The sequence below is a fragment of the Lytechinus pictus genome, chromosome 2 (genome assembly GCF_037042905.1).
Source record: "Lytechinus pictus isolate F3 Inbred chromosome 2, Lp3.0, whole genome shotgun sequence".
In the NCBI taxonomy this organism is placed as follows: Eukaryota; Metazoa; Echinodermata; class Echinoidea; order Temnopleuroida; family Toxopneustidae; genus Lytechinus; species Lytechinus pictus.
Window position 1 is genome coordinate 51,880,106 of NC_087246.1, and position 12,394 is coordinate 51,892,499.

A 12,394-nucleotide genomic window follows, 5' to 3' on the forward strand; every position below is an offset into this window, starting at 1 on the left:
AAATTCCAATTAATTGATTTGTTTGTTTTAGAAAATTCTCCCATTACATGTCAATTAAAGAGTCTTCACACTTGTGTTTCATTACATTAGAATGTCCACTGTATAATGAAAATGGAAACATGCCGGTCAATGGACAGTGTATTATAAAAGTGGAAACATGCCGGTCAGTTTACCATATGTTTCAGTGTATAATGAAAATGGAAACATGCCGGTCAATTAACCGTTGACCGGTATAATATGAAAATGGAAACATGCCGGTCAATTGACCATATATTTCAGTGTATAATGAAAATGGAAATGTGCCGGTCAATTAATTAAATGGAAACATGCAGGTCAATTGACCATATATTTTAGTGTATAACGAAAATGGAAACATGCCGCTCAATTGACCATATGCTTCAGTGTATAATGAAAATGGAAACATGCCGGTCAATTGACCATATGTTTCAGTGTATATAATGAAAATGGAAACATGCCAGTCAATTGACCATATATTTTAGTGTATAATGAAAATGGAAACATGCCGGTCAATTGACCGTATGTTTCAGTGTATAATGAAATTGGAAAAATGACGGTCAGTTTACCATATGTTTCAGTACATGCCGGTCAGTTTACCATATGTTTCAGTGTATAATGAAAATGGAAACATGCCGGTGAATTGACCAGTGTATAATGAAATGGAAACATGCCGGTCAATTGACTATAAAGAACAGCGTTTAATGAAAATGGAAACATGCCGGTCAATTGACCAGTATAATATGAAAATGGAAACATGCCGGTCAATTCTGTTCATTTTCTCTTTCTCTTTTGTTATTCGACCGGTATATATGAAAATGGAAACATGCCGGTCAATTGACCATATATTTCAGTGTATAATGAAAATGGAAACGTGCCGGTCAATGGACAGTGTAAATGGAAACATACCAGTCAATTGACCAGTATAATATGAAAATGGAAAATGCATGCCGGTCATATTCACTGTATAATGAAAATGGAAACATGCCTGTCAACAAGTTTCATTGCAAAATGTGGACGTTTGGGTTGCCTGTAAAGCATAATAGTTGGAAGTTTTGTTTTTATTGACTGCAAACTTGTTGATTATGGCAGGATATGTCTGACAAGTTTACTATTAAAGGGACTTAATTACTATCCATATTGATACGGGACTAATCAAAAGGAACTTTCACGCTGTAATCCCCTTTTAAATTCCCATGAGACTCTGACTATGACCTTAAAATCAATACTGATCGAGTACAAGGGATTAACACACCATTATTGTGTTAGGGTATTATCGGGGGGGGGGGGGTATTATGCGGAGAAAGCATATTTTATTCAGGGACTTGTAGTATTTATTAGAAGAGTAATTTGCCTTCTTAGATGGATATCATCGAATGTATATTCCCTCTAAACACCTAGCTGTTCCCTAGCTTTATTTAAAGAAAGGTTTAATTAGGAATGTTTATGCCTATTACTTTTTTCATTTACTTTTTTTTTACATATTTTTGTGTATAGGAGGAGTCTCAACAGAGAAGTTTGCAGACCGGAACCTCCACATTACTTTGATATTGTTATAAAGTAAATATAATAAAATTCACCAAGCAAAATGTTGAAAATTTAAAATCGGATAACAGATAAGGAAGTTATTGAATTTTAAAGTTTATCAAAAACAGTTATGCACATCGTCATGAATATTATAGTGGGCTGATGATGTCAAATCCCCACTTTCCTTTCTTATTATTACATGAACTTAAGTCATAAATGTTTCATTTTTTCATACGTGTGTAAATGATGTGTCTCCATAAGATGAAAGTTGCGGCAATAACTAATGCACGCAATCAGTCAATCCCATTGTTTTAGTTCTTAATTTGGTAGAAATATTCCCAGCCTGGATCGACCATCTCTTTAAATGGGACATATATATGGATTACTAATTGCAATGCAATACTACTTCCAAAGAAAGCGAAGTGATATTTCTATCGAAGCTGTTCTGATTTTACAATACACGTTGTTGAAAATATGGAAAAAATATTTGTCATTTTATTGAAAGATATATCCAATAATTTGTCAAGGCAATTACTGAAAATAAATTAACACTTTCTGAACCCCAAACTGGGCTGGGGCGTGATGCCCCCCCCCCTCCCCTTAACACTCCCCAATTCATCATAAAAATATCCTGAAATTTGTATGGATTTATACTGTATTTTTTTTAGTATACTTTTCCTCTTTGAGATATAGTTGATGCATGTTTTTTAAATTTAATTCAAGATGATATACATACTATATAGGGCATTATTTTGGGTTTTTTTAATGAATGCTTATATAGATAGAGCCAATGGTTTAGTTCGAATATTTACCTATGATGCTATCTGCACTTCAAACATATTTTGTTTATGTTCAGCTCCTCCTATATGTATCATTATATCAATGTGTATACTATATTTCTGACGTTTTATTTTTGTGTTGCATGCATGGTGAATAAATGAAACAAACAAAATTTATTGAAAAAATGAAAGAATGAAGTTCATTTGTCTTTTAAATTGCGGTTTTCAATTTCTTCACAATGTGAAATCTTAATGAATGATTAATACATGCATCATGATCTAGCTGATGAAAAACGTTCTTGTTACTTTCTGTTTTTCAAAGAATATGAAATTGTGAAACGGAAATAAATAAATAAAATTAAATTAAAAAGTAAAAAAAAAAAAAATCCCCATGCGTCTGATCTTTATTACTGAAGCATATGGTCAATTGACCAGCATGTTTCCATTTTCATTATATACTGAAATAATATGGTCAATTGACCGGCATGTTTCCAATTTCATTATACACTGAAATATATAGTCAATTGACCGGCATGTTTCCATTTTCATATATACCGGTCAATTGACCAGCATGTTTCCATTTTCATTATATACACTGAAACATATGGTAAACTGACCGTCATGTTTCCAGTTTCATTATACACTGAAACATACGGTCAATTGACCGGCATGTTTCCATTTTCATTATACACTAAAATATATGGTAAATTGACTGGCATGTTTCCATTTTCATTATATACACTGAAACATATGGTCAATTGACCGGCATGTTTCCATTTTCATTATACACTGAAGCATATGGTCAATTGACCGGCATGTTTCCATTTTCATTATACACTAAAATATATGGTCAATTGACCGGCATGTTTCCATTTTCATATATACCGGTCAATAAATTGACCGGCATGTTTCCATTTTCATAGTACCGGTTAATTAACCGGCATGTTTCCATTTTCATATTATACCGGTTAATTGACCGGCATGTTTCCATTTTCATTATACACTGAAACATATGGTAAACTGACCGGCATGTTACTTTCATATTATACTGGTCAATTGACTAGCATGTCTCCATTTTGAATTACACTGTCCATTGACCGGCATGTTTCCATTTTTATTATACAGTGGACATGCTGTAATGAAACATAAGTGAAGACTCTTTAATTGATATGTAATGGGAGAATTTTCTAAAACAAACAAATCGATTAATTGGAATTTAGCAATTATCATTATAATTTTTAGCTTGGAAAGAGAGTCAGTTAATTAAGAGCTGTAAGAAACTTCTATCCTTCACATGCACACACAGCACAAAATATCCCTGATCGTTGTTATTCAAGGTTAAAATCAATAAAACGACTGGTTATCTATTCTATGCCCACACGTCCAGTGAACACATGTACAGCACGCTTCGCACCACACACACACACACACACACGGAACACACAGTCTTAACTGACCAATCAGAGAACGGCTAAGAATGGAAACCCGTCGGTCGCTAGCCAGCAGTTTGCTACTCATGGGAGCTGCCATCTTTGTTTATATGGTAAAGTGAATGTCTCCATCTACGGCTGATAAAGAAAAAGTTTGTCGTAAAAATAGCAGAAAAATAAAAAAAATATTGGTGAAGGTTTGAGGAAAATCCATTAAAGATTAAGGAAATTATTAGAATTGTAAATTTGGGGTTTGTAACGTCATAAACGAGCAGCTGCCCCATTGTTATGTAATATGAAATGCATAAATTTCAATTTGGTTCGTGATGACTTATTTTTGTTTTCTTTTTAAGAACGGGTGTGAAAGGATTGATTAATGTACAGTAAAAACAATTTCCAATTTTCTGAGAAAACTTTATTTCATCGATTTTTTACCATTCGACATGTAGGAAAGCTCCTCGCATGTGACGTCACAAATCAAATGATTAAAATTCTAATAACTTTTCTATTTATTCGACAATATTTTTTTAATGATTTTTCTGCTATTATTACAATAAACTTTTTGTCAGGGTGAACATCCTCTTTCAGTTTAATTTTGGTTTTGTATCGGGTTTTGTTTGGTTCAGTTTCCGGGACGGTTTAGTTTATTTTAATTTGTTTAGTTTAATTCAGTTCAGTTCAGATTTGTTTACTTTAGGTTACTTTACTTTACTGTAGGGGAGCGGTGATATCTATTTTGGTTTTTATCCAAAGTGTTATTCCTCCCCTAAGGAATGGGGCCTATAGTTTTCTTGCGTTTTCCCGATTGTTTTTCATTGGATAGGATTTATTACATAATATTCCAAATTTAATAATAATTAGATGAAACGTACAATTCTAATTTTAAAAAAACTTTTATTTTTACAATATAGGCCTATGTATGAATAGCATGTACGAATGAGAGAGCGGTTGATATTTTACAATTACTATTAATTTGTTTATTTTATCATCTGAAGCAATTTTATATTACATATATCTGTATTTGTACTTTGTTATTTGTTGTGTTATCTATTTTTTGAGGGGCCCACATTGTACAAGCATGGCTTTTTAGTGGGTCCCTCCATTTCCATCTTAATTTAATTTCGATTGAAAAATAGTATACATATTTAAAACCTACAATGTGTTGCCCAAATTGTCTAAGTGTTTTTTTCACAACATGTATTATTAATTTTTTTTTGCAACGGATACAAATATTTATGTTTATATATGGTATACAATTCGATTCTGTTTGATGGAAGTGAAATAAATAAATTTAAATTTGAATTCCACTTTCCCCTTTTTATAGTGTATAATGATAAGGACTGACACACGGTGATTGATTCATGAAGAACCTCTCCAAATCTATTAAATTCAGAAAAATTTTCATTTCATTTTATGCAATGAATGATAGGCTTATAAGAAAAGGTGAGTGTCATTGGTTGCCTCATTTGTGAGTGGCCTAATGAGCCAAAATTTTGGGGGCAGATAATGGTGTATCAGGCAAAATTTATGGACAGTTGCAAGAAAGTGAAGCAAACAAAATTATGCTTTTTTCATTACAAAAATCCAGAAATATTCCAAAACTAATATCATATTTCACCATTCGTTCTTTCCTTTTCTTTATAAATATATATATATATATATATATATATACATATATGAAGCCCTATGGGCGAAAATTTGATCTAATTTTTCTCTCTATGGTTGTTTTATTCACCTAGCATTTCGTTTTAAACAATGACCACAACCGACGAGGACCTTCATTTTTATTATTTTCTTATATATATATATATATGTGTGTAAAGTTATACATGTACAACAGCTTTGGCAACTCTTTTATTTAAATATTGTAAAGAAATGGATGAAGAGAACAATGGTAGGCGTAGCTTAAATCAAGGTTCCCCAGAGCTATCTACCCTTTGGAAAAATTGGTGATGCCGAAAAAATGTCTCTGCCGGGAATCGAACCCGGGCCCCCAGCTTTGAACGCCGGTGCCTTAACCACTAGACCACAGAGACGGGTTAGTGGCTATAGGGCGACCCCGATCCGATTGACCGTCAGATAGACAGATTTTCGACACTATACCACTTATAATTTCCTTTGTCGGGTGAAGGTGGGTTTCGAACAATGACAAGCCGCCATGCTTCAGCTGGATCAAAGCTATTGCTTTGATACAGTACACGTATGGGAGAAAGTATACAAAATTAATGTGTAAAGTTATACATGTACAACAGCTTTGGCAACTCTTTTATTTAAATATTGTAAAGAAATGGATGAAGAGAACAATGGTAGGCGTAGCTTAAATCAAGGTTCCCCAGAGCTATCTACCCTTTGGAAAAAGTGTTGATGCCGAAAAAAAAAAAAAATATATATATATATATATATAAAGTATTGTTTGGAAAGGTACTCATTATGTTCCTGGTTACAAAAATGCTTAGAATGTCCAGTTTTTAGGTTGGAATATCACAAAATAGTGCCTGGCGCTTCGCACGCAAATCAATTATTGTTTAGTAAGGTAAGCATTGTGTTTCTGGTTATAAAAAATACTTAGAATGTCCAGTTTTCAGGTTGGAATATCACACATTTTCGGCTCGTGCTTGCATTATTCGATTGGCGAGATATGCATCGTATTCATGAGTCACTAATTGCAGTCCTAATATTATGTTCCTTTTCTGGTCGGTATATTAAAAAATTCAGCTGGCCCTTCGCGCTCGTGTTAGTTCTTTAGTTAGATACACACATTTTCATGATGAACAAAATTGCTCGGAATGTTTTATTTTCATGTCTTATGTCCAAAAGTTCGAGCTCGCGGTTCGCGCTCTCAATATCTCGCAAAGATGTCCTTTTAACAGGAATTAGCGACATAATATTGGCCAAAAAGCGAGTTTTACAACTTCAGATTTGAATTTTTGTCAAATAGACTTTGCTCAACTTAATTACTACAAAACACACAACTAGTTTACGAATTTGAATCTACTCTCATGGTGAAAATATCTGTTTGCACCAAAATGCCCAGTTTGACATATTAATAGGCCTTGCTATATTATAAGTGCCATTTTGTGGCTTTGCCCCCAAACGAAAATACGTTCCGACTCCCCTGGCCATACTGACTGATACCAAGCGAAGATTTAAAATGTCTTTGCCTTCGATTGTGATAAAAATTGTCATGATCATCATTTTGTACTGGTCTCTAGATATTCACACAACTTTTCCCCGGAATTTTTTGTTGGCTTGCGCCTCGCTTTTAGGGTTGTTTTTTCCACGTCTTAAATCCTCAAATGGGTTGCGCCAAAGAATGGATAAATGCAAATGTTTATGATCAATGTTTTTATTATTTTTGTACACACTTGCAGTTAAATCCATATACTTTAGTAAATACTGTTAATAGAGGACTTTTAAAAATCACCCAATGGATAAGAGTCTAACAAATTGTCTCTTAATCTAAATATATGCTATTTAGCAATTCCATATACGCTTTCCATGAACATTGTGTTAGATCACTTAGATTACACTAATTTAGAAAGAGCCACATTCATTCAATTTCTCGGTGTTACGTTGATAACAAGCTTTCCTGGAAATACCTCTAAGATGGCATTATCAATATATTGAAGTATAATTTTTCGTCGTCATTAATGCTGTATTCTTCTTTGATCTTGCCTTAATTACTTGAATTATGGGGTACTTGCTTTGGGCAGCACCCATCAAACACTTTTAGACAGACTATGCAAAAGATATAATGATTTAGAATATATAACTATGAAAAGGTGTCAAAACTTCAGGCGAAATGGATGCAAATAATCTCTCAGTTGATATTGAATTTTGATATTTCAAAATGTTCATAATCATTAGATCATATTATAAGTACAAAAAATATGTAGGCCATATCCAAATGACTTGTTTCATTTTTACACATAGGGCCTACCGCCTCTTCCTCGGTATGGAAGTGGGATTAGAATTTGACGTCTTAATTCTAGAACTAAAAGAAAGGAATTTATAAAACAATTCTACTGGGACGGACATACAATCTAAAAATAAAGACGACTAAAGTTTTCCATAGCCCTATATAGTCAAGGCAAGGCCTATGTCTGACTTTCCAATCCGCGTGCGGCGACCATCGCGCGAGCTGGCCGCCGCGTCGCTAGTCTAGTTCTAGACGATATTAAACGAATTTATTTGCACCGATATATACGTTCTATTCCGTGCGTACGCCCAGCCGAGTGTGCGCGCAAAACCGAGAACCTGTACTCCGAGGAAATATCGTCTAGATCAGTTGCTCAGCGGTGACGTCACTCCCTCAGATTTTTGAGGGAAAGTCGTTAAAAGTGGACACGCCTCCCGTTCAGTCTAGAAAATATACCAAAAGCAAGATGTGCACAAAACGAAAGTCACCCCTACTTGTATATCCAAATACCTTGACTTGAACGATAACTTTTGGTCAATAATATTTTGCAGGAGAGCATCGATGTCCTCATTATCTATCTATGTGGAAATGAGGTGCCTATAGTCATGAAAGAGTGAGCCCACATCAAATGCAAAAATTTCACTTTAAAAAAAGTCATAATGGTCGTTTGGTGATCAGTAGCTCATATATGGTGCCTTTGTTGTATGCGGTTGGATGCATGTAATTGATATTAAAACATTTTATCATGTGACCCCATCAGATACCTCTCATGAAAATATTGAGGTTCAGTGAGCTCAATATAATATGATCATATTTTTACAATTTTTTTAATAAGTGAAATCAATTGATGGTTTCAGAAAGAATAATCATTCATTCTCTCTAAAGCGGATATGAGGATATGAACATCGGATGTTTTTTTCATGTTATTCTTGTTATTGTTATGGACTTGAATAACTAAACTTGATTATTTTTTTCTTATTTTGGCAAAAAGAAATATATTTTGAGTTTGGAAAGGGATGGCAGTTTTACATTCTATATGAGCACACTCATGCGGTACGTAAATTTCATTTTAACACATAATGTATATTAGCTGATATTACACACTGATGGTTCAAGAAAATGTTGGAGAAATATCATAACATGACAGTTGAGTTTTGATTGTTTTAATGTTTGTTTTTGTTTCATGCACTTATAAAGTATTTAAAACATGTTAAAATCCAGGGTTAAAATCGTCTAAGGAATGACGGTAAGCCCGATGGCACATGAGAAGCCACACAGTTTGTAATTTGTGCTAGTCTTATATTTTTTGTCCGAATGTGCATTTTATCATGATCATGCATTAAGAAGAAAAAAGATATTGCCAGTCGGGTTAGATTTAAGAGAGAAGTTGTATACATCATGCTCAATAAACATATCACTTTGTACATGGTCCAGACAATTTTTGTCATTTTTCTTTCGTATGGGTTTATAATAAGCTTACTTGTAACACAAATTGAATTTAAAAAAAAATTATATAAGTAAAGTACACTGCAACAATCCCCTACTTTTCCCCTACGTCCAGTGAAGAAACGCTATAGTTCATGCTTTTTGCATTAAGCAATTTCCAAGAACACCATGCATATCAACCACTCTCAAATGTCCTAACTTGTAATTTTAGTGGGGGTAATGTTGAAAGATCCCCATCCACAAGAACATTTGTGTCAATCACCCCCCCCCCCAACCAAGCATACCGATCGACACCCATGGTCAGAGAGTATGACAAAAAGGGTTGAGAAGTACATGTACTTTGTACAGATTAGTACAGAGCTGTGAAAGGGATAAGGAAAACAGAATAAAAATCATTATTGATTTTTAAAAGTAGATTAATCTCACAAATGTGGATTTTGATGCGTGCATTAGATTTTGGAAGAAAATCTTTACAATTGTCCTTGGAACTTTTAGTTTATTTATTTACTTTACATGAACATGTAGATAATGCGTACAATTATTTTTGTTGTTCAGCTACATTATTATCTAGCTACAGGTAGCCAGGAAATGATATTGCCAATGATGTACATGAAGCCTCTTCGATAAAGACCCTGACCGGTGTAAAAACAATCATATATTAAAATAAAGGTAATGATTCTTCCAATAGTTAAAAATATTAAATAAAAATCAAAGAAACTACTCCTCCAAAGTACGCTTCGATTGAGCACCCCCATGTCGCCTGGAAATGATGACGTCACGTTGTGTCAGGAGGGTTGTGGTTCCATAGGTTTGTGTACAAAAGCATTGGGTATTTTCTTCCATTTCCATGTTATGAATCCATTTTTTTTTCGTTTTCAGATGAAAATGGCACTCAAAATTATTCACTGTTCAAATTGTTGTAAACCTACAACTATTCACTACTTTTTTGTGATTTCTTTGTTTGGCTCTTATTGGGCCTAAATTGCTATGTCAGGAAAAGTTATTATACATAATCTAAATGCAGATAGAATTGAAATTTGCGCCAAGTAAGCAGGAAATAAATATGGCAAAAACTAGTTCAAAACTGTAGATTTCATAAATTCAAGCTTGTGGGTAAAAATATATGTGATATCCCTCTGTGATAGAAGTGAAGAGAATGAAATGCGTTATCTGGAAAGCAAAAAAAATCACCCAGTGTTTCTGTGTACAAACCTAATCACGACGCTTCTTACACAACGTGACGTTAGGGTCTCGAGGCAAGTGAAAAGCACAATAAAGCCTATTTTCTAAGCGGGGTTCGAAGCCCGATAATTGGAATATTCTTAAGCAAAATACTCAGCTGGGAAGCGGTGAAAATTAATATAGCATACCTTGCTGTATTTAGTAGCTTATAAGCTTTCGATTGGTATATAATTTATGAATTTCATTTTCGGGTCCGGTCTGGATCTATAAATAAAGGCATCTTTTCTCATTACCTTTGAAGTACAGTATTTATGAAATATATTTTTTGCAGCCATTATGAAAGAGCATTATGTTCAGATCTACATGTACCTTGCCAGTTAATTAAATTGCTAGTAACTATTCCATTGCAGTGTAACTTTTACATGTAGTTTGCATAGGCGGATCCAGCTTTTGGCGAAAGGGGGGGGGGGGGGACCGCCGAGCGGCGCACATATTTTTGCACTATAAATGAAAATGAAAAGGGGAAAAGTCAAATTCAATTCAAATTCATTTATTTCACTTCCATCAAACAAAAACAAATTGTATACCATATATAAACATAAATATTTGTATCCGTTGCAAACAAAATTAATAATACATATGTTGTGAAAAAAAAACACTTAGACGATTTGGGCAACACATTGTAGGTTTTAAATATATATACTATTTTTCAATAGAAATTAAATTAAGATGGAAATGGAGGAACCCACTAAAAAGCAATGCTGGTACAATGTGGGCCCCTCAAGAAATAGATAACACAACAAATAACAAAATAACAAAGTATAAATACAGATAATCAAATGAGAAAAGAATGAATAAAGGAGAGGGAAATACTCACAAAATAAATACAAAGTAATAAAAAATATACAGTTTGGTGAAGGACAAAGCAACCCGTCCTAAAAATATCTACCCTTCCCACCCCCCCCCCCAGAAAAAGAGAAGAAAAAAAGGGGGAGAATGCCCTGAGAAGATGGATGGGTGCTGCTGTACGTAGATAGAACACATGCCGTCGTGGACTCAAGCAAACTGGATTCAATGATGTGTATAAAAGGAGAAAAAATATATAAAATAACCTAGAAAGAATATAATGCACGAAAAATGTGATTGATGCCGTTAAACAAATAACCGGTAGGAAGGCGGATAAGCGGAGAGGAGAAAATAGAGGAGAGGATAGACACAATAATGAGCACATCTGAGAAGGACTTGTGTCAGATTTTTTTTTTTTTTTAAGAAACAAAGGATAATAATTATTTTATGTTTTAATTGTAGTTTAAAGTAATAATGATGACTTGACAGAAGTCTGACCCTGTCAAATGCTCTTTTCAAAATGTAGGATTTCCAGTCATGCCATTTTGCATGACCACACGCAGATAATATTTCCGGGGGGGGGGGGGCAAATCTCGAACATATTTTTGAAAAATAAAAACGGACCGAGCTGCTCATGTGGCGATTATTATTTTTTTATAAAGTGTAATAAAAGTATTTGGTACACATCTCACATTTGCACATTTTTCATAGTTTTCATGAAATGTTAAGGGAAAAAATGTGTTTTCACAACAACTGATCGGGAATTTGCCCCCCCCCTTCCCCCTTGCTGCGTACGACCATTCCCTGAAGTCCACTTAAACATATATCATTACAACATAAAATATACATGAATTTAGACATATAATCTTTCTTAGACATATATAGAGAGAGATTGAAAAACTTATTAAAGAAAGAAACAAGCAAAAAGTAACACAAAATCTCGTGTACTAACCCTTTTATTGCGATGAGGCCGATACTTGTGTATATTAATTGAGATGCAATTTTTTTACTATATATACACAGGGGCGTCAATCTTTTTTTCACATGGGGGGGGGGGGGAATCATGAATCAACTTTCCAACGGCGCTCGATCACACAAAACAAACAAACTCACACACACTCATATATATATATATATATATATAACTGAAATTTTTTAGTAAACTGACCTGAAAATAGGAAAAAGGTGCCTTTTAAAGACTGTTTGTAGTAACTCATGAGGAGAATACATATCTCACTACACAGATAATG